This window comes from Felis catus, chromosome D4 (assembly GCF_018350175.1).
Source record: "Felis catus isolate Fca126 chromosome D4, F.catus_Fca126_mat1.0, whole genome shotgun sequence".
NCBI lineage: Eukaryota > Metazoa > Chordata > Mammalia > Carnivora > Felidae > Felis > Felis catus.
In genome coordinates, this window is record NC_058380.1 from 19,654,718 (window position 1) to 19,682,502 (window position 27,785).

General features: G+C 43.2%; 1 protein-coding gene and 1 long non-coding RNA gene across 5 annotated transcripts in view; both read right to left on the reverse strand.

The window, feature by feature from the left end:
• The window catches only part of GNAQ (G protein subunit alpha q), a 317,284-nt gene that overhangs the window by 267,272 nt on the left and 22,227 nt on the right, over positions 1–27,785 (reverse strand). The gene's annotated exons all lie outside the window — the stretch shown is intronic.
• On the reverse strand, positions 1,873–10,593 carry LOC123381544. Of its 2 annotated transcripts, XR_006588651.1 has the most exons (4): positions 9,203–10,593; positions 6,625–6,691; positions 6,483–6,541; positions 1,873–3,109 (listed from the first exon to the last, which is right to left on the reverse strand). It is a non-coding gene; the product is annotated as an uncharacterized LOC123381544 (long non-coding RNA). The 2 variants fall into 2 exon arrangements; XR_006588652.1 differs by lacking the exon at positions 1,873–3,109 and having other exon boundaries at positions 3,116–6,691; positions 9,203–9,273; positions 9,603–10,593.

Consider the following 27,785-nt stretch of genomic DNA (forward strand, 5'->3'; position numbering starts at 1 on the left):
GTCTCACTTTGCAGCCCGGGACTAAAGCCACAGTAACTCAATTCCTGACGGGAAAATGCGCGACTACAATTGTAGGCAAGGTTTTCCAGCTGCTGAGGGAACCTCAGAATACTCCCTTGTATTTCCTTTATTTCAAAACATGGGATTACTTACAAATTTGCCTGGAGAGAGGCAAAAAGGGACAACGGATAAAGGCATCTATTTCCACAACCTTCTGAACCAGGAAGCATCCTTGAGCTACTGGCAGGAACTCCACAGTAAGTTCCTTCCCCAGCTGTTCCCGGGACTCCATTTCCCATCCCAAACCCTGTCACGGAACTGCTATTCCCAGGACCACTCAGACCAGGGCTAAAAGGGAAAATGGCCCCGTCAGGTCCTCATTCTCCAGCGGCTCCCCCCCCACCAAGACGCCCTTCCTTGACTGCCCACCTGGAGGCGCCATGAACACAACAATGCACACTTCTCAAGGTCAAAACAAAACCAAGTCCCTTGAAAAACAACTGCTGTGGCCATTGTTCAACCCGCAGGCATTTGGAGTGTTCATGCAGAAAAGTCGAAATTTTCCCTTGCAGGAAGTTCCTGGAAGGAAGTCGGTGCCCTGAAGCTGGGCCACTCCTCAGACCAGAGAAAACAAAGGCAGTCAATGCAGGCATCTATTCTCCAGAATGGCTGTAGCATCCTACATTACGAAGCAGGATCCCAAGGCGGCAGGAGCATTGCAGAGAACAGGTCCTGAGCTTTCCTGGCAGGCACGGTCTGGTCGCAGAGCCTCTGACCTTGCACGTTTGAGGAAGGCTGGTAGTTTTCTGCCACATGAATCCAGCTCAAGACTTGAATGTGACTGTGGATCTAAGTCCTTCGCCACCCCACCCCAACCTACCGTTGTCCAAAGCCTTCCGCCATTAGCGACAGCAGTCCTTGGTGGCTTGGTAATAGTGGCAATGGAATAGTGTGGAAAGGTATTCTTGAGACTCTGCATCCACAATTATTAAAATCTTCTCTCTTAAATCATCTTAAAAGTAATGCATAGGCAGTTAAGTTTTTCCAAACAGAACCAGGTGATAGTAAGTGGTAAGTAAGTGTCCCTGGGCCCACGGTCCCCATTTCCACTCCTTTCCGTTATTATTGTTTTTACACTCTTTGTGGTTATCAGCTTAACCAAATAATAGGCTAGTCTCTCTTCTTGATTTGTCAACCTCGGCCTGCCTGCCTCCCTCATATCTAACTCATTCACACTTCCTTCACCTCTAATTCTCCCCTAGTTTTCTTGATTATGCTATTTTTAGCTCTTCAATTGGTCAGCTCTGTTTCTTGTTTCAGCAGCCTTGCACAGTGTATCTTGACATCCCACCATGTAAGAGAAAGAAATTAGCATCTCGAAACAAATTAGCATCCTCTACAGCCTCTTTTCTTCCTGCGGTCTAGCCATGGACTTCTGTCAGTGGAAAGACGGGACTCTTTCTGCACTGCCAGGTTTTTAGGCCTTGGTTTGTTTTCTCTGTAGTTATAATTACGTCTTGTCTTGTGTGGAGATTAACCAGTAGACTATTTAGCTACATTTACAACATTATGATTACGTAAATTGGACTTCCTGCAGGATCAAGAGCAGGTCTCAACTCCTGGAGAAGGAAATACAATTCTAAGACTGTGAACTTGGCTAAACCTCAGGGTTAAATGGGTTCTCTTTTCTTACATTCCATTAAATGCTCAAAATTATATAATATCACACCTTAGATTGCTTTTATTTTCACCTTTTTTTTTTGAGTTTATTTATTTAATTTTGAGAGAGACATAGTGTGCGAACAGGGGAGGGGCAGATAGAGAGGGGAAGAGAAGCCCAAGAAGACTCCGGGCAGTCAGCACAGAGCCCCACTCGGGGCTGGAACTCACAAACTGGAAGATCATGACCTGAGGCGAAATCAAGAGTCGGAGGCTTAAGCGACTGAGCCACCCAGGCGCTCCTTATTTCCACGTATTTAAAAAAAAAACATATGCAACGATTACTTTATTATCCACTTTCTTTTTCACCAAAACTACATTCGCACGGCCTCACCACTATCAGATATTTATCCCTTTCTAATACAGAAGTGTACAACTGTGAAAGCACAAGGGAACAGTTATTGAGCTAAATAATTAAGCCAATAACAAGCACTCCTGAGGCCCAAAGGCTCCAAGGCGTATGCCCGAGGGAAGGACTGGCACCTGGTGCAAGAGATAACTCACTTGGCAAGGCTACCAGCTCTTTGTTTCTCCTGTGTGAAGTCTGGCTCAGTGATTTAGCTTCTGGACTATCTGATTGTTGTTACTGTTTATTTGCTCAAAACACCAACAACGTATTGAAAAATTAAAAACATAGACTGTCTTAAATTATGTCCTTGGCAAATCTTATGAAACAGAAAATAGGTCACAACACCTAGGAGAGAGAAAAAATTGCTTGTTCCAGGAGATAAATTCATTTCTGAAACAGGCTAAAGTTACAGGAAAAGCAATGCAGCACAGTAAAAAGAGCCATGGTGTGGGGGTAAGACACAGCTGAGTTTAAATCCTGGATCAACTATGTTTCTTGCGGCCTGACCTGACACTTTGGAGGAGTCCCTGAAGCTCTCCGAACCTATTTCCTGATCTGTAAACAGACGTAACACCACCTCTCTTGCAGGGGTACTGAGATGGTGTGTATAACATCAACAAAGGACAGTCCCCGTAGCTTATAAATCAGTGCTTGATAACACCAGACCTTACGTGTCCAGGATCAAGTTATCTCTCTAATTAGCTACAATAAATGAAGACCATGCATCAAGCTGTATTTATTCAGATCCTAGGAAGGGAAAGAAAGGGGGAGTGGCAGGCAGATATTACTAAGAATCTAATCATAAAACTAAAAGAAATGTACAAAATGAAGACAAGACATACAATACTAGATAAAAATTTGGTTACGGGTAATGGTACTACAAAATTCTTTTATAATCAGACTCCCTGGAAAAAAAAATTTTTAAGTACCTTCTTTGATTATAATTCTAAACTTGACCTTAGTATGTTAAGATGTTTTGACCAGCAAGATATAAACCTTACCGTGGACAATCAAGAAGTCATTCCAAAAGATACCACTTTGCTAGTAAAAAAGAAAAAAAATCCATAATTCACAATTTATTCAAATATATGGTTTAAAAAAAGAAAAAGATTTTGCATGAATCACTGTTGCAAAATTATGAATTCTAGAATTCATATCTGGTTGCAAAATTATGAATTCTAGAATTCTGGACAATGAATACTCCCACATGTTGTACCTGTGTGTGTGTGTGTGTATAAGAATCAGGCACAGAAACACAGTGTCACTAAAGCGTCTTCCACAAAACTGTGGCACTAATCCAAGCTCCACCTCTCACAGTTACATGGAATTCACTTTCTGAAATCTAAACATTCTCTTCTTCAATTTCCTTGCACCTGCTTAATCCATGCTATACAGTGATGTAAACTTTAAATGATTTCTAGCCAAAAAATATTACTAGACTCCTACGTGCTTACAAAAATAGCTTCTGTTTGAAAGTGAGTGGTTAAGTGTTAGGATCTAGACCACCATCTAAATGCACGAAATTTTCCATATTTATTTAATTATACTAGTATGTAATATTATTAGTAAGCCTTTTCTTTCATCATTCCACTGGTCTTGCACTGTTCCTCCATAAGGTTAATGTTAAACCTGCTTTGTATTTCTACTCACTGCCAATATTCTGCCATGTAACAGTATTTCTTCCAATCAGTCAAGATGGGGGTGGGGGGGGAACTGGGGAGTACTTAAAATGTTCTGTCTTTTGATCATCAAAAGAAGGGAAGGGAGAAAGAAAATAAATCCAGTCCTTTTGTTTATGAAGGTGACATCTTCAACTATTTCGGAAAGGCACTGCAACATATGCCTCCTGAGCATTTCCTTTGTGGGAGGCAACTGACAAAATCCAATCCTGCCAAACAGCACAGCCAGGGAGCCTTGATGGCAGGGGGCAGAGACAGCTACAGGACCCCAAAGCAGACTGAGGCAGGTGTAAATGTAGAGGGACAAAAATCACATTTACCGTGACCCAAGTCAGTTCATAGCTGGTCATGCACTCCCAGCTTATATGTTCTGTTTTAGAGACCAAGTAAAAGTCCAGTGGGCTGATGTGGTGTTATCCCCGGGTGCCTGGGTGGCTCACCCGGGTAAGTATCTGACTCTTGATTTCAGCTCAGGTCATGATCTCAGGGTCATGGGATCAAGCCCCACATCGGGCTCCATGCTGAGCATGGAGGCTGCTTGGGATTCTCTCTCTCCCTCTCTGTCTGCTCCTCTCCCACTTGCACTCTCTCCATCTCTCTCAAAATAAAGAAATAAACATTTTTTTAAATAAAAATAAGCTACTCACCCCTTTTGCCAATCTCAATTTAAATCTCATTTTTCTCGTATTTCATAGTTCTATCTTGCATCCCTAGTCTTAAAGAAAAAGCTATCAGGCACTTCTCAAGACCTTATTAACCAGGTATTCATCCTTGGTCCAGATCCCTTTTTCCCACAGCACAGAAGCCACGGACCTGCCGAGTTTCTACCCTGCTATTCAATTCCACCTTGATTAGAATTCCACATCACTTCCATACGGCTAGTTAACTGCCTAACCATCCATAAGAGTGAGTCTCAATTATGGAATTATAAATCCAGTTAATTAACTGACTCGCTAGGTTTGAGGAGAGTGTTTCTGTGTTTAGCCTCCTGAGGTAGGCACGTCTCTTGGGATGCGGTTCAGGTTCCCACCTGGAGGCTGGGCCACATCTAAACCCTCCCAGGCCGACAACGCACAAACCTGCTGTTCACTCCTGTCACTCGCCTTTGCCAAGTATGGCTACCGTTACTGGCCACATTTCACACACACTCATCGTGTTTGCGTGCTTAGGGAAAGTTTCTTCTGCAGAAGAGACATTTTTAGCAAAGCAGTATCACTATTCTCAGAAAGCTTTATGAAAAGGAAATGATCCTAGTCTTTATAAGGAGCCACTTCTGACACACACTATTAAAAAAAAACAAAACAAAACAAAACAGGGAACCATCTGACTGCAGGTGTTGGCAAAAAGAAAAAATAAAAAGTGAATCTTCTTATTTAAGAAGTGGGTAGGTTAAAGACCGATCAATTATGGTAATAACATTATGGGCTCCTGAAACCTCATGGGAAATTCTACACCTTTTCATGGAGTTGGCTGAATATAAGAGACCGATATACCCAAGAGGAGGAGGGAGACTACAGCCCTGCCTTATCATGGTTAGGCGAACATCAGCTTTTCTGAGAATATGAACTTCTTGAAAAGCTTGTTCAGAGGTATTTACAGCATCTTACCATTTCAAGGCAACAAAAATGCCATCAAATATTCATTGGGCAGTAGTGAAAAATGCATTCTCATTAATGAATCCTTTACCTAAATCCAGTGTTTGGTCTAAAACACCAAAACCCAAAACCAAATCTAAGCGTTAACAAGAGAAACGTTTTTTGGAGAAGCGTCATAAAGAAAAGACGTATGTGGGTCTCCAACTGGTACCTGCATAATATATCAATGCCTGAACTCTTCAAATACTTCAACTCTGCACTCTGCCATACTGAAGGACCAAATACCAAAGAAACTGTGTTTCTTTCCACACCTTCTACATAGGGACAGGCATTTTGGTTTTAACTTAACAGCTAATTTAACTTAACAGCTAATAGAATACTCACATACTCACTACCATACTCACATATGGTAGTAACATTTACTTAATATACATTTATAGAGAGCTGAACATCAACAGCAAGCACACTCTCACCGAAAGCAACTGCATCCTTGTTTTTTTTAAACGTTCTTTAAAAGGGGGGTGCCTACCTTTTAGTAGCCGGTTCAAGCTGTGAAAAATCTTCTAAGGGAATGTGCAGGTGTGACTATTTATTCCCTTCCAAATTCCTCTGTGGGTAGCCTCGGGCATGTCCACAACCCTTCCGTTCTCAGCCTGCTGGGAGACGTCTCCTCACACAGCCAGCCAGCCTCACCCCTCACTTCTCCAGGAGACCCTGGGAGAATGGTGTGGCCTTGGGCCTCTTCAAAGAGCTATTTGCCTCACTCCTCAGTTGGCAGCTGTGCCCTTAGCTTCTTTCTCTCAAGGCCCTCTGCCTGTAGGGGGTTTGGCGGATTTATGAGCAGTCGGTCTGTGATCACTTTCTCGCATTTTATGGAAACCCAGCAAATGTGTTAGTGACCGATGCACGTAAAATCAGCATCACTGGCACGTCTGGTCTTGGCTTTGCTATCATCAACAGAAGAGTTTGGTGACTCAAGGGACCTTTCACCCTGACCCACTCTCTTAGTCAGGGAGATTCTTCCCTGGGAAGTCACAGTCTGAACTTAATGTCGGCGACAGCAGGCTTGACTGGGATCCGCAACACATGGGTCACTGTGCTCAGCAGTGGGGGGGGATACCAAAAATAGTAAAGACTAACCTTTTATCCTGTCCTCCAAGGAATATCTCCCTCCCCTCAAAAATCATCTTGGTCACTGCCTTAATGCAAATAGAAAAACAACAAGTGGTCAGGTATCTAAGCAGGGCACCGCCAGGAAGTTGTCGAACCTCAGGTCAATTACCTGCATAACTGTTATGAAGAGCCTTACTGATGAAATCGTTAGCCAAGTCCTTGGAACATATAAGATTCTGAAAAGGATAAATTCATTACATTTTTATTTTATTTAGAACACTTCTACCGGGGAGCCTGGGTGGCTCAGTCAGTTAAGGTTCCAACTTTGGCTCAGGCCATGATCTCACTGTTCATGAGTTCGAGCCCCGACTCGGGCTCTGTGCTGACAGCTCAGAGCCTGGAGTCTGCTTTGGATTCTGTGTCTCCCTCTCTCTCCGCCCCTCCCCCACTCATATTCTCTCTCTCTCTCTCTCTCTCTCCCTCTCCCTCTCCCTCTCCCTCTCTCTCTCTCTCTCTCTCTCTCAAAAATAAACATTAGGGGCGCCTGGGTGGTGCAGTCGGTTAAGCGTCCAACTTCGGCCAGGTCACGATCTCGCGGTCCGTGAGTTCCAGCCCCGCGTCGGGCTCCGGGCTGATGGCTCAGAGCCTGGAGCCTGTTTCCGATTCTGTGTCTCCCTCTCTCTCTGCCCCTCCCCCGTTCATGCTCTGTCTCTCTCTGTCCCCAAAATAAATAAATGTTGAAAAAAAAATAAAAAATAAACATTAAAAAAAGGAATCTACAAATTAATATGCTTTACTGTCTTAAAATATCTTTTTTTCAACATCATGAAAAAAACTCCCTTCACACAACATCACATCCCTAAAAGTTGGCCCATGGAGAACAGACAGGTAAATTGCCAGTCTATTCTGAAAAGAAATTGGGTCAAAATTTGAAGAAGAAAAAAAAAAGCTAGCTATGAGTAACCTTTTAGGTAATATTTGTAAGTATAGGCTAGAGCCCTGAAGTAGATTTGTTTAAGTTTCTGAAGCTCTCTGCCATCACAGACTTATCACAATAACGTTCAAATGTGTGGGATGAAGTCATGATAATCACGGCGTCCCCAGGACCTGTAGGAACTGAGCCGCAGCGCTAACCCCATGCGGATCCTGGAGTGTTACGTGCGGCAGCCTTCTGGGGGAACTGCAGTTTTAACAGATGCATCTCAGGAATGCAGGGGCTATGATGCAGGGCTTCCTTCTACACCCTGAGCAGAGCCAGGGAGAAAAACGGCCTGACTGACCACGGAAGCCGACAAAGGGACCAAGCTTCTGAGTCAATAATGGAAGGATCCTCACGCCTGGCTGGATTCAGGCATCTGAGAGCTCAGGGGAGAAGGCGGAGAATTCGACATCAAGTCGGCTACCATTTGCGGGTCCTGACACCCGGACATCATGGCAAAGAAATGGCAATTCTATGGTGTGGACATAAACTAGCTGCTTTAAAATGGTTTTCAAAAGAGTCTGCGGAGGTCTGGGTTTGTTCGGTTTTCCTCCTATAGAAACCCGTATCACTTGAGACGATGGAAGAAGCTGAAGCCATTAATTGTGAGCAGTCATCTTTGCAGAACCCATATTCCACAGACTAAAGACGAGCTGTATGCCACTCATTACATGCTATTAACAGGTACAAGGGATTAACAGTGCAAAAACACTATAAGCAACCGGGTGTTGCTAGATTAGCGCAAGCGAATTTTTAAAAACCACCATCATTCAAAGCAAATTTAAACCAACTTTGATCTTGTTGATACGACATGAAGACTTTTTTTTTTTTCTATTTTTGTGTTTTCCTCTAACAGTCTGACTTGACACAGCCTTACGATTTGAAACACGGAGACCAAAAAGTATAAACCACCTCTACTGCCGTGGCTATCTCCCGGAATTTCCTAGCATTGCAGTAAATCCCGCATCAGTATTTGCTTATTCTTCCACCATGTGGATTACAGCCGCCGCCACTCCTTCCCCTCCTCCCATAGCCGCTGCCTCAATATCCTGGTCACACGTGCTATTTGCACACACACACACACTCCATGCAACAGAACCCTGTTGCCCTAAGCAACACTGCTTGCCTGATATAAACTGCCATTCTCTTTCTAGAACCTCTGCATCTTCTTAAACTTCCCAATGTTGTGGACCCTCTTACAGAGATCCAGATTTGACCTTCGAGGCTCCCTGTGACTACTGCTAATGAAAGCCACGAAACAATCTCCTGAAAGCAGGACTCTCACACCTACTCAAAGGTCATGCCTTGAGTTTCTGTAAGAGGTCCCCCCTGGCCTGTTCCAGCATGACTCCCTCACCCACTGCCTACTTTTTTTCCTTTTTCCTCAGAGTTTTGATCATGGGCTTTCATTTCTTTATGTGCGTCCTGGTTAAATGTCTGCTTCTCCTACTTGCTTGCAAGATTCATGAGGATACTCTGTTTCTATCACCATATGCCTAGCTCTTAACGCAGTACCTGGCATATGGTCAAAGAAATTTTAAGATTTGATTTATTCTTTTAAGTAAACTCCACAGAACCCAACATGGGGCTCGAACTTACAACCCAAAGATCAAGAGTTGCACGCTCCACGAACCGAGCCAGCCAGACACCCCAGAAATATTGTCTAAGCGACAGACGCTACTCAGGGTGCAAAGGTGCGAAGGTTCAATCTGTCAAAGCTGGTTACTACCATTGCCTTATGCATCTCTCGTATGGAAATGCGACTCACCTGTTCTACCCGTGTTCTTTGTGGCTGGTTAGTCTGACTTAGTTTTCTCTTCTTGGTCGGCCATCATGCTGCTGGGGGAGCAGAAACAGTATCAATTCGATATGAAGCTCCGCCTTCACTGGGCTTATCATCTACGAGCGGCACCATGCAAAAACTACATAAGGGTCAATATTATCTGGAGTGTTTCTCTGGGTCTGCACAGTCATCGACACATGGAAGCTTCTGGGTGACTGCCTTCAAGACTTCTGCAATGCTTGAAGCCAGACTGGAAAAGTTTTCTCACAGTTAAGAATTACATCTAGCTTCCACGTTTTGAGGAATGTCAGACTATAAGATGCCAAACAAAACCACAAAACTGTGATTCACCCCAGGTGATAGGGAAGGGCTGAACATCCCTCACCTGACAGAGGCATCTAAATTTAGGAGGTCTGCCAAGTAAGCAATGCTGTGTTCCTGTCAAACTCCCTCGGGGTCCACAGCCAGGGCCGTGGTCTGTGGACGAATCACTCACTCAATCATCTGGCCAACAGTATTTACTAAGCCATCGTGTTGGGTCCCATTCCGGCACATGGGGTCTACAATACACAAAACCAGATAAAACCTCTCACGGAGCTTCTAGTAGATGGAGACAAACACCAAGCCCGTAAGTGAACAGGGAACGCACCAGGCTGGTTCTGCTGGGGGAGCAGTCTGGGATGGACATACCTCAAAGGCGAAGTCCTGAAAATGGAAAGGAAGCACTGATGGGTTCGAGGAACAGTAAGCGGGAGGGAACGAGGAGCAGAGTGGAGAAAGAGAAGAGTAAAAGGTGACAGTGTCAGGGAATGGAGGGGAGGGAGGCAGGGACAGAGAAGGTAGACAAGTACATCCCCTACAAGTTTAGCTTCTACTCCCATAGGAAGCCCCCAGATGGCTCTCAGCAGAGCAGTAATAAAGCTGCATTTTGCTTGAACAGGATAACCAACTGCAGTGAGAAGAATTAACTGGGAGGGAGGGAGACAGGGAAAGGGAACTTCCTTTAACACCTGCCACACTGCAAATAGTAGAGCTTGTGTTCCACACTGCAACCAAAAGGCATGCTGGAGCATGTGATTCATCTGCCCAGGGACTGGATTAAGCACCTTTCCATCAATAGAGGCCAGAATCACTCCTTATTCATGTTTCTTCTTTTGAAGGAAGATGATATATTGGAAACACGGGCGTCAAGATTGGACAGTCCTGGTTTCCATGCCCACCTGCCACCCTTGTAGGATGGGAGCATGGGCCAGGTAGGTTTCCTCCTTTAAAAAAATGGGGGCACCTGGGCGGCTAGGTCGGTTAAGCATCAGACTTGGCTCAGGTCATGATCTCGCGGTTCGTAAATTCCAGCCCTGCGTCAGGCTCTGTGCTGACAGCTCAGAGCCTGGAGCCTGCTTCAGATTATGTGTCTCCCTCTCTCTATGCCCCTCCCCAGCTTGCACTCTGTCTCTCTCTCTCTCTCTCTCTCGCTCTCAAAAATAAACATTAAAAAAATTTTTTTAATTAAAAAAAAAGTGGGGGGGGTGCACCTCAGTCAGTTAAGCATCCAACTCTTGATTTCAGCTCAGGTCATGATCTCACGGTTCGTGGGATCGAGCCCAACGTTGGGGTCTGTGCTCTGCTTAGAATTCTCTCTCTCCTTCTCTCTCTGCCCCTCCCCTGCTCTGTCTCTCAAAATAAGGAAACATTTTTTTAAAAAAGGATGAACATACCACTCATTGGGCATGGGGCCTGGCAGAACATGCAGGTAATGAATAAAGGAGAGGTATTGCCATTATCATTCTAGTGACAATGATGGGAGACCCCAAAGTTTTGTCAAAAATCCACACATTGCAAGATTCTATGAAGACACAACAGTATCTTTCTCACTAATCTCACTGCCAAACCCTCTTTCAAGTACAATACGAGTGACTTTTTTGAAAGCTGATTCAAGTCTAAATACTCGTATTTCATCTGGACATTACTTCATGAGATTTAGCAAGGAAGCCAACAGCTGTCCCAAACAGATCAAAGATGAGTTTCAACTACGGACTTCAACTCCCTTACTCTTGGTGAAAAAGATAAAATGATGTTCAACCCCAACCCAGTGCCAAATGCTGTAACTGCTCTATTCAGGATATTTTTCAAGATAAATTCTTATTTTTTAGCAAAACGTATCTTCTCTTTACAAAAATAACTACCTACAAAAATATTAATTTTTAAAGTAACCTAGAAAACCAAAGGTTTCATTTGATAGACACATCTTATCGTGTTTTTAAGAATTCAGTCTTTTCCATCATGTTCCATCATGTACCAGATACCTCCGGTTGCCTACTCAACACCCGCTCCCCCTTAACCCTTGCTAGCAAAGCTAGTGTGTCCGTCCCGTCACATACTTCAAGGGATGGTGGGTGACCTTGCTCTCAGTTCACGTGTGAATCCTGAATGAGACGATCACTATGTCCAAGGTCTGGTTCCCCGTCAAGTGAGCCGACCCTGGAGGCAGGTCTGACTCTCAGACTCAAAACAGGATTGAATATTGATACTGGTGGTGGCTATGTGTTGGAGGGACACTGGGGAAGTGTGCCCCGCTCCCAAAAAGGAAAATGCTAGAAGAAAGAGACCTTTCCGTCTCTGCTTTTGCTACGTCCGGATAAGGAGTTGGAAAGTGTGGCTGGTGCTGCTATGAGCGTAAAGCAAAAAGAATCTCACAGAAGCAGGAGCCACTGAGAACCAGAGCACTGCACTGGGACATCTGGAGCCTTCTCTACCTCTGGACCACTGGTTACGTGAAAGAATTAATTTCCTCCTTGCTGAAGCCAATTAGAATCGGGTGTTTCTGCTACCAACAGCTTGCTAAAACATTGTTTTAATACATTACTACTAATTTTCTTTTCATCCAGTACTACTGCTGAAAATGTTTTGATACATGACATCACATTTGTACAAAAAAAAAAAAAACAAAGAGATGCCCTTTTTCCCCTCACTTCTTTTTATCGTAAGTGTAATGTACATTCCCTTCTGAAAATCATTTTTTAAATCTCATAAATGAGTAAAGTCTGAGTTTTTCCTAAACCATGTCTCTAGTTATATGAAACTTACACGTATTCCGGTTTGGTTATTTACAAAAGCTAATGAAAACTCTGTGCCCACATATGTTCATGGTATTTTGATAACTAGAAGGTTGGAAAGATTTCCTGCAAACTCTGAGTTGTGCTTTTATTCTGGAGGTATTCAGGGCCTCACGGGTTTATAGGATTTCTGTGGAAAATGAGTTTCTTTTGAGCTTTTTTCCTGAGTCCTTCCCAAAGGCATCAGGCTTTCCACACTTTTCCCTGAGCATCTGAAGAAACTCACGGGGGGCTGTGAGCACACGCAGACAAGCACACACGTGTGTAAACCTAACGTTATCACAAGTTCTGTCTTTGGAGCCAGCAATCTAAGTATAAAAAGGAGTTGGAATCCAAAACCTTTGCCTAGCCAGTTTTCTAGATGACAGAGGTCCTGAAAAATGGACTCACAGAAGTTGAGAGTAGTTGTGGTATGCCAACAGACGGTGCTTCCGGCCTTTCAGCACACAAAGAGAAGATGTTTATTTGCTTGCTTTCTTAGACACACATGACCTAAGAAAGCATTCCTCACATACCTCCATGTTGACCTTTTTTTATATGTACAAAAGCAAATCTCTACTGGAGTCAGTTATCTCAATGCCAAATGAATTTCCTTCGACATGTATTTGATAGAGTCCTGTTAATTTCGGATTTCAAGGCAACTTACACACCCAAGCAATAGAAACTGCATTCAATCTCCACAACAGAGTCTGCACAAAGTAAAACAAAGACTTTTTGCTTCTCCACTCGTTTGAGAATATTTGCCATTTATAGTTGACATATGGCTGTTCAGCCCTTGCAGCTGGCATAGCCCTTGCTCAGTCGGAGAACCCTCCGCGGTAAAGCAGGTGCTTGTCAATGGTGCTGGGACGCTCTGGTGACTTAGGAGGCTCACCACAGTAAATCGATCACTTCAAGAGATACACGCTTCCTTTTCACCCTTTTTCTGTCGGTGCTATTTCTCACCATAGCAGAAAGAATGTATTCAAGGTAGGAAACCACTGTGGAATGGAAACGGCCTCAAACGCCGGCAAAGGCCTCAAGTCAGACATGTTGTAATAATAAATAGTACAGTCCTTGATGGGGACCAGCAGGGCAACAAGCAGCACAAGACGGAACTGCTGTGAGAATCAACTTTTCAACACTCCATCCTCTTATCTTCACCATCCTACCCATTACCTTCTTAGCTCCTTTCAGAATTCCATTCCCTCTTGGTTTGCCTCTCTTCATTTTTTTCCTGCCATTGTCCTCTGCAAAGTTGAACCATGCAAGAAACACTTAAAACTGACAAGTCAATTGCTTTCATTTCCACGAGAACGTGAATGTTTCCCATTGGGCTTCTGGCATTTACGTCACACACACCTGAGGCAATGATTGGAAGGACTAAGGTCACCAAATGCTATGTATCTTGCTTTATAGGACTGAGTTTTATTCTGAAAACAAAGAATTAGAAACATGGAAATATATTTTGTGATTTTTTTTTAAGCCTCTTGGACTTTTGAGTGACAGAGGACAATGATCTGGCAAAAGGCCCAGAAGTAGAAGAACAATTCCTAAAAAATGAAGATGGAAAATTCTTTTTTTTTAATTTTTTTTTACATTTATTTATTTTTGAGAGACAGAGAGTGACAGAGCACAAGTGGGGGAGGGGCAGAGATAGAAGGAGACACAGAATCCAAAGTAGGCTCCAGGCTCCGAGCTGTCAGCACAGAGCCCCATGCAGGGCTCAAACTCACAAACCGTGAGACATGACCTGAGCCGAAGTCGGACGCTTAACCGACTGAGCCACCCAGGCGCCCCTAAGATGGAAAATTCTTAATCCATGTAACCCCAACAGAAGGTATGGAAACAATTTATTTTGTTTCTATAACTTTTCAAAAGCTAGGAGATCTGAAACAAAAGAGAGAAGAGGTAGATTTTAGGTGGAATTAATTTTTATTATTTCCCTACTATAATATTAAAACATCCCTAATCTATAAAGCACATTCCAATACTGTTAGTTTGAATATCTGACTATCTTAATGGCAACCTCATATAAAATGCATGGTGACTTCATTTGCATTAGAAGCTCTTAAATTCAATGCAAGTCAACTTAATTTAGCTCTAAATATGCCCTACAAGTCTAAACCACAAAATTTATGGTTTGCCTTCTCATGGAGAAATATGCTTTGATACCCAATTTTTTAAATTAGTTGTCAGAAAATCTATCTAACGGCTGATATATAAGTAGACTATATCAGATATTCCAGATTTGTCTTCGCTATAAGCAAAACTAAGCAAATAACAAAGGAATATCAACACACTTGATTTATGTATGTATTGACCTAATGAGGAAAAGTCCAGATAAATTTATAATTTATTATAAAGTATTCACTTTTATAGTATTATTTGAAATATTGTCAACGGGAAAAAATATATTTCAAGACTAGTTTAGCTGTAAAGTATCATTTTGCAATGATTTATGTCAAATTCAAGGTAGTTCATAAAATCATACTTTAAGCTAGTGAGGTCTGAAAACAAAGACTAGGGGAAAATCCTTAGGAAGTGAGGAAATATTTTAATTTTCCCTAGCGAAGTCCTGTTACTTCAAATACGTGAAGTTTGTTGTAGACAAGGCATATCTGTAGTTATTTCTGGATGCCAGAAACACATTAATACCCTCTAATGACTTAATCGGCCTTATTACTCTGCTTGCTTTCTCTTTATGATCAGATGTCTATGAATCTGTTACTATCCCTTCAGAATTGTGTGGGACATTTCATCCACCCTTCCTAATGGGCTGCTATCACTTCAGATTCACCTATTTGGTGATGTGCAACCGTACTGATTTCACTGTGAGAAGCTTCTGCTTCCAAACCCGCTTACGACACATCTCAATCACTAACAACATTCCAAACCCAAAGTCCCCTTCCTCCCTGCACTCAACATGGACCACAATTTTCTACTTTCATCTAGACTGAACTACTTCTTTGCTTTCCTATATTTCAGCTTACTTTTACCCCCTGCCCCTTTCCAAATCATCAACTTCCCTCCTGCAGGACTTTTTAAAAACTCTGACCTGAAAAACCCAAAGTAGTCCCATGGTATATCTTTATCAGCAGCTTCTTGGGGCTGGGTCTAAATACGGACCATATATGACTAACGCTGGGTTCAGCTGAAAGATCTCCTCTTTTAGGGTAGGTATTCTAACATGTGAATATTTTTATTAAGAACAAGTGCCACCTGGTTTGATAGGTCCCCACCAGTCCAAAAAAAACACAACCTCATGTTAGACTTCAAATAATGAGAAACAATCTTCTACTAAATTAAGTCACTGATATGAGGCATGTTTGCCACAGCAGCTCATAGGACTCTATCACAATGCTCTAAAATTAAAGTTAATGGATACATAGTGCTTTGCCATGTGACAAATTTAAGTACCCTACACTTGCAAACTCATGACTTAATCCTCACAGCAAAGGTAGTACAGATGAGAAAGTACTATTAACACCCCATTCCCAGCTGAAATACACGTAGGACGTGAGATCGAGAAGACGTGTAGCCTCTCCAAGACGGTCCAGCTATTAAGTGGCAGATCCAGACGCAAACTCTGGTTCTCAGGCTCCACAGGCCACGCTCTTAACCACTGTGTTATTCTTCTTCATTCAAAGCAATATTAATGTGACCAGGGAGAGCACAACTGAGGTGGGAAATGAAGGTGGGGGAAGGTTCAGGGTCTAAAGTTAAAGTCGGAGAGTAGAAGCTTAACGCTATCATTGACACAACCTTCTGTATGAAGACTGAAACTTGTCAAGCCATACAGAATCTTCATTTTTCTTTTTAATTTTTTAAGTTTATTCATTTATTTTGAGAGAGACACAGAGAGCAAGCAGGGGAGGGGCAGAGAGAGAGAAAGGGAGAGAGATCCCAAGCATTCATTGCACTGTCAGCGCACAACCCCATGCGGGGCTCTAACTCATGAACCAAGAGATCATGACCCGAGCTGAAACCAAGAGTCGGTCGCTTAACCGACTGAGTCATCAGGTGCCCCCGGAATCTTCATTTCTTGATTTTCATTAGACTTTGGTTTCATAAGATGACAAGAATTTGTCTTCACTTGTAAAATATGTGGTTTGATAAATTTAATTCCTTAGGAGTAAAAAACTAAGGAATCTATGTGAGTACTCTTTGCAGACAGAAGGTAGACTAAAGAATTCCTTATATATAAAGGAAGCATCACCCTATCTAAACATTTCCCTGTTCACAGGCACACGGTCACAATGCCACATAAAACGGCACCCTTTGGAGGAGTGCAGTAAGGACCCAGGCAGCGTCAGGACACAAGAGCTCTTCAACACGTACCAAAAAATACTCTGCTGTTCCCAGGACCAATTCCCACCAACTTTTCTTGAATTAACCTGAACTTATGTTGGTTTGGGGCTTTATTTTATTTTATTTTTTGATAATGGAAAAACGTACCAATTTTCACTGCAAACATGACAACAGGCACAAACACTGTCCCTGAAATCCTTTGTACCCATAGACAGCAGTCAAAAAAAATAAATCAGGGACACCTGAGTGGCTCAGTGGGTTAAGTGTCTGACTCTGTCTGGCTCAGGTCATGATCTCACAGTTTGTGGGTTCAAACCCCATGTCAGGCTCTGTGCTGACACCTCAGAGCCTAGAGCCTGCTTCAGAGCCTGCTCTCTCTGGCCCCTCCCCACTCATGCCCTGTCTCTGTATCTCTCTCTTTCTCTCTCTTTCTCTCTCTTTCTCTCTCTCTCTCTCTCTCTCTCTCTCTCTCCCCCCCCCCTCTGAAAAATAAACATTAAAAAAAAATTTTTTTTAATCAAAATTTTAAGGAGTGCCTAGCTGGCTCAGTTGGTAGCCCATGTGACTCTTGATCTCAGAGTCATGGGTTCAAGCCCCACATTGGGTGTAGAGATCACTTAAATAAAAATAATAAAATAACAGATTAAAAAAAATTTTTCAATGTTTTACTTATTTTTGAGACAGAGCATAAGCAGGGGAGGGACAGTGAGAGAGAGGGCGAGACACAGAATCTGAAGCAGGCTCCAGGCTCTGAGCTGTCAGCACAGAGCCCGATGTGGGGCTCGAACTAACAAACGTGAGATCATGACCAGAGCCGAAGTCGGATGCTCAACCCACTGAGCCACCCAGGCGCCCCTAAAATAACAGATTTTAAGATGCCTTTCCTTTGCATAAAACTTAATTTTGTAACCCTTTATTTCACAAGAAGAATCCAGTCTGAAGGATATGCTTTGTTCTGATTTCATTAAATAAGAAATAAGATGTGTTCTTTTTACAATCATTAATTGTTCTTTCCTTCCACCGACATAAGTCAGACACACATCCAACAATGACACCAGCTAACTTTTAGTGAGTATTTATTTACTACCACTGGGATCCATACAAAATATTTAACACATATTCTCTCATTTACTCTTGACAACAATCACTGTGATTATCCCCCATTTCACAGACGAGCCAAGTGAGAGCTTTGGAAAGATAAAGTGACCTTTGCCCTTTATCATGCAGACAAGTTCGGGAGTCAGGATTCGAGTCCTGGCCAGGTGATGCTGGTGCCCACACCTGTAGCCACTGGGCTCTGTCCATCCTAACAGATGGTTTGTGAGCTTCCGTGCCACCAGCTAAGAGTCACATGGAGGGAACCTGTCTGGGTTCCCCCACCAGGGCCCCGGACTTTGCAGTTACTCTCTTCCTTAAAACGCCACCTGAAAGGGTGTGGGCTCCCCTCCCACTTTCAGCTGAGATGCCCACTTCCGCCTCTCTCATCTCCAGAGACTCCTGAGGGCTCCTCCAGCTCCAGTTTCCTGCTGCACTGATCTGTCTGTCTCTGGGCCACCCCTTGCCTTCGCACCCCCCTCCCCGTGCTCGGTCCCCACCAGGCCTGGCTGGCCTCCTCTCACCAGGTAACAGACCTCCCCCCACCCCCCGCCTCGTGGTCAAGAGCCGCGCCAGCCTGGTTCCCCGTGTGAAGGTCTCAGGCAGGAGACAGCTCTGCCAAAGCAACAGATGCACGAGCTGACTGAGAAGGGCGCAAGGCAGGCTGCGGCCGGCCCACGTCCTCACCCGGGCCCCAGATTCCCGCTGCAGGTGCCATTTGTGCCGGGCGCCCTGCACGCAGGGGCGGTCCCCGGGCGTCCCCCCATCTCCTCCCCAAAGGCCGAGCTCTCAAAAGGGGAGTTGAAAGAGGCTCCGGTCAAACTGCCCCTGTACTACGAGTCAATATGGTCAGTGACTTCCTTAGGAAGAGGATGCGCCACAGCAGGGACTTGTGCCCAGGAAGCAGCTGAGGGGAAGACGTGCACCATTTCCTTAACTGAAGGCATTCACCACGGCCTACAGGATCCAATGGTCCATCTCTTTGCGTCTCCCTCTCTCGCTCATATACACGGACACTGGACACACACACGCACACACACACACACACGCATGCACGCACGCACACACACACACACACACACAGCCAGCAGCCGGAACACCCAGCCCTCCCTCCAAGGCCCGTGTAAGCAGAGCTAGTGGCCACTTACTAAGCAGGAAGGGCAGGGTCAAGCCACTCGGCTTCCTGTTGAAGGCCGCCTCAGGCGTTCCCACTAACTGATAAGGAGAACACACTCACAGTTCCCTCGCAGGACCAGCCGCCAAATGAAGAAAAACGGCACCAGCGTGGCTCAAGCTGCCTTTTTTGACTGCAGCGTTTTTAAAATGATTTACACCGTATCTGCTTTCAAAACGGATTTGAAGTGAAGATCTGGTTTCTATGAAATACCCCCAACACCAACTGCATAAACCAGTGCCTGACGCCGAGTATCACTTGGTGATTCTCAGCAAACCTATACTCTGGTTCCTATCCAAGAAAAAAGTGGCAACAGTATCCCTGTTCTCCTCATTCCCTTTACTTTCCACATCTGGACCGTCACTGTAACCAGTTCCCTGTCACAAGTGCCTGGAGCACTGGATTTGAATCTAGTTATCACACACACACACACACACACACACACACACACACACACACACACCACTACCTTTATGGAAATGTCTTCAGATTCTCTGATTACATAGTTACTTAGAAATCACCCTCCGCTACATCAACATAGACAAACAAAAAGATAACACCACATAAAGTCTTAAGGTTCGTTGAACCACTTTCAAATAAAAGTGTCAGTATTACTTTGTGCTGTAAGAAATCAAAAACATAAGTGCTTACTAACTGTATTTAAGAACCACTGCAGTAAGGCTTGAAGAGAAAGATGAATTTGCAATGGAGAGCCATCGATCTACAGCACGGGTAGGGTAACTGCAGAAGTTTAGAATTATCCTTCTCCTAAAACGCAAACAGAATCAGCAAGCAAATAATTTTGGCCTACAGATTCAATTCCAATCATCTAACAAAAGAATTTACTCCAACTGGGAAGTTATGACCAGCATGGGGGTCATCAATAGAGAGCAAATTTTTCTGATTTCAATACCTCCCCTCTCTTCTGCTAAACAACCTCTTTAGGCTTGGCAGACAAAGCCTTCTGCATTTTTCTAAACACAAACTCAGTATTTCAACAGCTGATAGAGAAATTCATTCACCCAGAAGAGTCTGCTGTCACAGAAAATGTTCTCCAATAGTAGAAAGATTACATAATGCCAATCTGCACAAGAACGAAGCAATCAGGCTTCTGAAGACAAAATCAGCGTACAGACCTCAGTTTCTTGCCAGGTGACTGAACAGAAGAAAGACGTGAGCAAAACTTTGGGGAGCTATTTATTTCAACAAGTATTTTTTGTCTGTTCTGGGCCTAGTGTATGCTAAGAGCTGAGGATACACAGATGAAAAGGAGTAACAAAGAAACAATTTATTATTATTGAAGCTCCAAGCCAACTCTAAAATGAAATTTCATATGCTACCCTACCAAAAATCACCAAATATGGAAAATCTGAAGTCAATATGAATAATGAAAGAACAAGGTCCCGTGAGTGAGTTAGTTCCCTACTTGGAAAACAAAATAATGTTATTAAGGCCCTAGTAGGACGTAACACTTAATAAATGAGTATCTAGTCTTCCTGAAGCCAAAACAGATTGATCCCTCATCAGTTTTAGATTATAACTTCAGAGTAAATTAATATGCTTAGAAAGTACTCACTGCACACATTAACAAATAAATTTGCTCTTACGAGTAGAACAAGACACTTTTATTTGAGAAAAACATCTAACAAAGGTTCAAATATTAGAAAACAGAAACTATTAGTAACCAAAATCTGACATACCACCTTAAATTACAATTGAGAGCAGTCAAAAGGGAATAGCATTAACAATTCATTTGTTTTCCTCGACTGAACACTATGGGATCATCCATAGGGAAAAATCTAATGTAGAGCAATAAAAAATAGGCCCACATATTTATGGCAGCGGAATTCACAGAAACGCACCGGTCCACGGGTAAATCTAACGCTCCAACAGTTCAGACACAGAAACCAAAGCAGTTTTAAGGTCTCTATACACAGATCATTAGAAAAGATTGTGCAGCAGATGCTATATCACATTTACGTCTCAAGAAAGACCATGTGGCTCAGAGATAAGGGAAGGTTTTTGTGTCATTTCAAATGAAGGTGGTTGCCACTAGAATAACCGTAACTGTAATAAAAGAAGCCTGTTTGATGATACATGTAGAAGACAAAGAGTAAGCGAAAATGAATACATAATTACAATGTGTCACCTCGCTGACATGGATTACACCAACAAGCATAATAATTTGCTAAGATTACAGACGGATAATTAGCCTTCCAGTGTGGGACTGATAATACATAGTCCCATTAGCATTCACTTAAGATTATTTTAGACAATAACTATGAATGCTTGCTCAGAAAGAGTCATAAACAGGAAACTAGCTTATTCTTAACTATTCATCTTTTAATTTGGTAGAATTTACTATAAAATAGCCTTCCCTCTTAAAAGACACATCCTAAAACCCTACAAAGAGAAAACGTTTAAGAGCATGTAATCCCCAGTGAGATTCAAAATATCTAACAAGCAAACAGTATACACCTAACAACTGGATCAGACACACCAACCAATCATAACAGACATAGTAACCAATCAGAACAAATGTACCAACCGGTCAAAACAGATACACCAACCAATCAGAATAAACACAGGGTTAAAAACAAAAAAACAAATCATGCTCCCCTAACGTTGTGATTAACTGAGTAGCAATCCTCTAATTCTGTCAGAATACAGTAAAGAAATAAAGAGACTAAACAAAGACATTTATTTCTCTACAATTATTTCTATAAAATAAGGCACTAAGGGTCTTGAGTTTGGTCAAGAAACAAATATTCCCACACAGTGGATTATTAGAATGCACTCAGTAAGCAGAACAGCTATCGATAATCATGAGGCAGTATCAGCCAGTGAAATTATAAAAAGCGTTATTTTGAATTGTCATGCCCATTTGTACTTTTTTTGTTTTGTTTTCAAGAAGCCATGTATTCAGTTGAAAGGCCCAAGTTTTCCTCTAGTACCGGCTTCTATTAACTGGAAACTGAGAGGGGAAGAAAAAGAAACATTCGCTAAGATGCGCTCATGTGCTTGTCTTCACCATCTTCTCTACTCTTCAGGACAACCCATAGACTGTCCTGTCCCACAAGATCCTCAGATTAAAAATAAAGAAGCTGGGGCTGTGAGGCCTAAAAACTTCACCGGTGCTATAATACTTGTAAGTTGTAGGACTAACTTGGAGGGCTCTACTCCACCAGGTCACATAACCTCGCCGGGCCACTCACGATGGGGACTGTGTATGTTTACTCCCATCACAATCTTTTCTGTTTCAAATGAAATCACACAAGTGGAAGGGCATCACAACGTAGAAGGGTTGTATATGTAGTCAGAAGACAAGGATTCGTCAATATGGGAGAACCTGATACTATTTTTCAGGGATTTTCACTTTTTTCTTTGAATTCTTTTTACTTGAGCAGTCAAGTCTTCCACACAAGACTATTCAGTAGGTGATGAGAATGAATCCAAGGAAAACATGTTTCCTCCCCCCCAAATGACAGTCTAATTGAGAAACAACTTTATCACTTATTCCTTGCTCTAAGCCACCCCACAGAAAGGATCTACAGAAAGAGATTGCACCGTTTGGGAAAGCCAGGGAAGGACCAAAGTGGACAGGATTATGAAATGAATATTTAAAATGTTTATGGACCCAAAGAGAAGAACTCAACAGAGGAACACAAGAAAGACATACCAAAAAAAAAAATCAAGAATCTTGATTTAGTTGCTGCTTTTACTGGAAGACAGAGGTATCTTCCATAACTTTAGGACCCAACTGAACATCAAACCAGACATTGGGTACGGAGGCAAACAATGGCTGTGATGTCCCTGATCTCCTTATAGTCCTTTCGACACAGACCTACTTCTCGAGGATGAGCTAGGATACCATACTTTCTCTGTGATATTCCATAATTGTGCCAGCATACAATCATGCCTTTAGATAAATTCCAATATCTACAAGATCATACCTTTTCAATGAGGAATCTGCACTCCTAACTTGTACAATCCGGCTACAAGAGGAAATATATGAAATCAAGACTGAGTGGGGGGGGGAGGGGGGGTGATCAGATATCCAAGTATCACTGGACAGCCCTGAACACTTACAAATGGATTCCTATCATTTTCATATTAACTATCTTTCATCCCCACCTAAATGATTAATTGAGGGCCAAGACAAAGTCTCACATTTCCTTTCAATGTGAGAAAGGACACCATGAACGACAGCTTCTCCCCAGGCTTGAGCTCTGACTGTCCACCATGGCAGCTGGTTTCATAATGCACATTTATCGGCTGCCTTCCCTGACCTGTCTCATGTCTCTACTCTCCCATCAATGCTTCCTGCACAGACCTAATAAACAGACATGTGACAAATATAAAACATCCCAGGCATTCAGACATTCCAACTAATACGGAGATCAGAGCTGTTCAGGAAGAGGTAGCTTTGCACAGGCAGAGATGTTGGGGCAGGGGGGGGGGGGGGGGTGCGGGCAGGGAAGCAGCTGGCAGGTAGAGGGGATAAAGGTTGGGGGGAGGGGTGGAAGGGAGGACAGCAATGAAGATGTGAAGATGGAAAAAGGAAGGAAAAGGCTTAATGCCCAAGAATTGGGTTTAGCCAGGGTGTCATATGCTTGAAGGTGAGCAGTAAGAAATAAGGCTAGAAAGGAAAGGTGGGATCAGATGACCTTGACTGACAGATGAAGGTATCTGGCCCTTATTTTACAACTAATGGGAAGAAATTAATGATCTGAACAGACGACAGTCATAATCAATACAGTGTAAAAAAAAGTCACCTGAGAGCAATGTGAAAGGTGTATGGAGCATGGGGAGTTCGTGTCCCCACTATCCCCCATTGTCCATCACTCCTGTGAGCTCAGCATGTTGGGGAAGTGGGGGTTTGCAGTCCTGTCTGGAGGAAGAGGCCTATGACCAGCTGAAGGATAAATAACAGAGCACTCTATGCAGACAAAATAACGTCTGGCTCCCAGCAATGACCAAGACGTATTACAGAAGAAAAATGCTAATGCCGTCACTGTGCATTTATTTGGATAGTGACTTGGTGCTTTCAAGGAACTCACCTGAACACCATCCCAGCTCCTCTCGCACCCAGGGCAGCCTCTGGTGCCAGGCCAGGCTGCGGTGTGAATACCCAGGCCCAGAGCACTACACATGAACCAGATTGAGAGCTTTAGAATCTGATGATGGGGTCTGAGTCAGGGGTCCCAGGACCACTCCTAGGTTCAATGGTTCACCTGGTAGCCTCCTAGGACTCCGCATACAGTTGTCCTCAGGCTATGATTATTACAACAAAGCAAAATCTGCAACGGGAAGAGGCTGATGGGGAGAGTCTGGAAGAAGCCAGGCATAGGCTTCCGAGGGACCTTTCCCGGTGGAGTCCCACAGGATGCACTTAATTCTCCCGGCAACAAGCTGTGAAAACACATGTGAAACGCTGTCTTCCAGGGAAGCCACCTGAGTCTCCAAGTCCGGGATTTTTATCGGGGGTCAGTCAAGTAGGCAGTCTGCCTAGCACCTGCCGAAATTCCAGACTCCCAAAAGGAAAGCAGGATTAGGTGCCATGAGGCACTCTCATCAGTTCTGACAGTGGTAGGAACTCTCTAGAAACCCAAGTTCCCAGCCACCCGCCAATGGCAAATCCTGCAAGCCGACCTTTCTAAGAAGAGCGGTCAGACCTGCCGTGTTAACTCCTCCCTGCTCAGGGTTGCAACACATTCTAATTCTAATCAGACTACTGACTTAAAGCCCTATTTAACCAGACGCAAACTGCCATAAAGAGGTATTCTAGGGAGGTTGGTCAAGTTAAGTACAAGGATGTAGGTACATATCCCAGTTCTATTGGGAAAAATGTGCTCTAACCTGTTGGCTAATTTCAGAAAGTAGGAAGACATAAAACAAATCCATTATATATGTATAATAAGAAATGTAATTACACATTTCCATCTGGCTGCAATTATGTCAATAAAAAAAGAAATATATAGCTCCTGTCCCACAAGATCCCAATTCATTAGGAGTGTCTTTTACACTGAGATATGGAACCAACCAGAAAAAAAAAAAAATGCATGTTTCCCCTTCCTCCTCCACCTCCTCCCCAACTTTCCCCTCAAACACACAAAAAAGCTGGCTTTTAAACACACACCAAAAAAAAAAAAATCAGAAAAGAAAAAACAAACCCTACCACACAATAAGGAATAAACCTATTAGTGCTTCCCCCCTTATCTGCATGTATCTAATTAGTACTGCCTTTTGTAAAAAAAAAAAAAAAAAAAAAAAAAAGCCTTTGTAAGCTTACTGCAAAGTTATGAGGGACGACATAGTGGTGGCTACCTATGTGTGGGAATGGGAAACTATTAAAAGTAACAAAGTCAGCTTGGAGCCTTCCCTCCTAACTCAGGAGAAGATTTTGCAACCTAACGCACAATTTTCTTAACGTCAGAGATACTGCCGTGGCTGCATGGGGTAAAGACTACACCAGGTGACTGGCTGCATTTCTTGGCCTAGGAGCACATTTCAGTCCTTTGCTACCGAGGCGCGGCCCTGCATGCGAGGATGTTACTCCTCGTGAAAATGTGAGAGGGGCCGAGCGTTCTTTGCAACCTAGACTGTCTGGCTTTGTCAAAGCACTCAGCCAGTGCGTGCAGACTGTCCCTGCTAAGCAGTACGGAGATTTTACACACAGAGGCCGGCCAGACTGCATTGTGTACCTAAAAAGCACTGGTACACAAAGTTTTTATGGTTTCAAGATCAGTGAAGTTTTCTTCTAACTTATTCATCATCCAGGGACTCTGAGGAAAGGAACAATCAGAGGGGGAAACACTTGCCAATATAAAAAGACCCAGTATGAACACTTGTCCCTTAACTCATTTTCAGCTGGAAAGGAGCACTTGGGAGCATGGTCAAGAGCCATCCAGAAGATGGTTTTCTTTTGCAAACAAAGGATACTTACGAAAATGGAAACCTTTAGACCAAAATGTTTTATTTTTAATACAAGAAATATAATTGTGTCAATACAGATTCTGCTGCTGATAAATTTATTCACCGCACTCCCTTGTTCAAGCAAGCCACCCACTGGAAAACAGAGAAGACGGGGGGGAATCAAACAGCCTCTGCACCATCTGATTTACCATGAGTTCTAAAAATTTATATGCAAGAACACACAATGAGGGTCGGGAAAAGCACTCATGTATTATTAATTTCAATTTCAACAGATATGAACTACACTTCATTTGCTTCAAGTAAATGTCAGCACAACCACATTTTTTCCTGAAAACGAATCTTGACCACTGAGATTACATAAGGCACACACTTGCGATGAGGGCAGCTCCTGAAACAGCACTTTGGTAAATCAGGGATACTTCCACACACAATCATTACCTGGCGAGATTCCACACAACTGGGAACGTGGCCATGACTTATCCATACGCAGCCAGTGCATTTTTGAAAACTCGGTTTGGCTTCCAAGGCTGAAGTTTCCAGAAAGGCATGTAATATCGTGTTACCTGTAACACGATTTAGGATTTAGGATTTAGGACACTGTGCCCTGTTACGAATCCAGATAGAGAACCATTTTTAAAACACTGGTGTAAAGGCCAAAAATTGTTTTAGAATAATTCTCACGGGTGACAGAAGGAAACAAAAATGACCTGGGGCGTTTCGACAAGCTGTAATCACTGGGGCTAGAATAGAAGTCATTGTGGTATGTTACCAAATTAATGAGGAAACTAACTTACTCCCGACAGGCTCTTACAAGCAGTGTTAAGCCCACCTTTCCAACAAGGTCAGGCTCAAAACAATGACGCTGAAGTGTCTGAGACGCCTGAGGACCCAGCGCACATACACAAGGACTGGGAGAATGCACTGCCCTCTAAAGCTGACATGCCCCAATCTTCACAAAGCCACCTCTGTGGTTACAAGTTCTAGAAAAAAGAAGTATCCTAGGCTGACCACTGTCCTGAACTCAATACGCACCCACTGTGAAGAAGGGCCTTCTACCCACGGATGACAGCCTCGTGGGCATAAGCTAGAGTCAACCAAGCAGCAGGGGCAAGGGAGAACAAGATCCTGTCTCAATCCTTTGCCCAAGAAACAGAATTATTTACTAACTGCCATCCCATCATGATCCCCACCATCCAACTGGAAGAACAGAGTTTATTTACATTAATCAGGTAGATTAAAAAAAACAAAAAAACAAACAAAAAAAAACCTCCACTGAACTATTCAATTTCCTAAACAAAAAAATGTAATGTCATTGTGAAAAATGTGAACACAATGTTAAACTCTGTAAAATAAAGTTTACAGAATTCTAAGTTGGCTTTCTCTCTCAAAGAAACACTTGCCTTACAGAGAGAAAAAGGAGAGACTAAGCCAATTTGGCTGGGAAGCGAATAGGTAGCAAATAAAATTCGCTTCTCCAAAAATATTTTTTCTTCTACGTGGAAATTTGAACTCACACAGGACAAGCAATCAAAAAATGCTCCTTCCGGGGCGCCTGGGTGGCGCAGTCGGTTAAGCGTCCAACTTCAGCCAGGTCACGATCTCGCGGTCCGGGAGTTCGAGCCCCGCGTCGGGCTCTGGGCTGACCACTCAGGGCCTGGAGCCTGTTTCCGATTCTGTGTCTCCCTCTCTCTCTGCCCCTCGCCCGTTCATGCTCTGTCTCTCTCTGTCCCAAAAATAAATAAACGTTGAAAAAAAAATTAAAAAAAAAATGCTCCTTCCTTCCTTAATGACAAGGGACATTACGATATGGTTGCAACCCAAACTTCAAGATGTAATAAGGAGTGATTAGCACAGACCACCTACTGTGTACAATGTTAGGGGTGCTAGTGAGAGGCCCACTTAAGCAACCTGATTTCCTTCTATGACGGGAGACCAGGCCACAGATGAGGAAGGAAAAGCG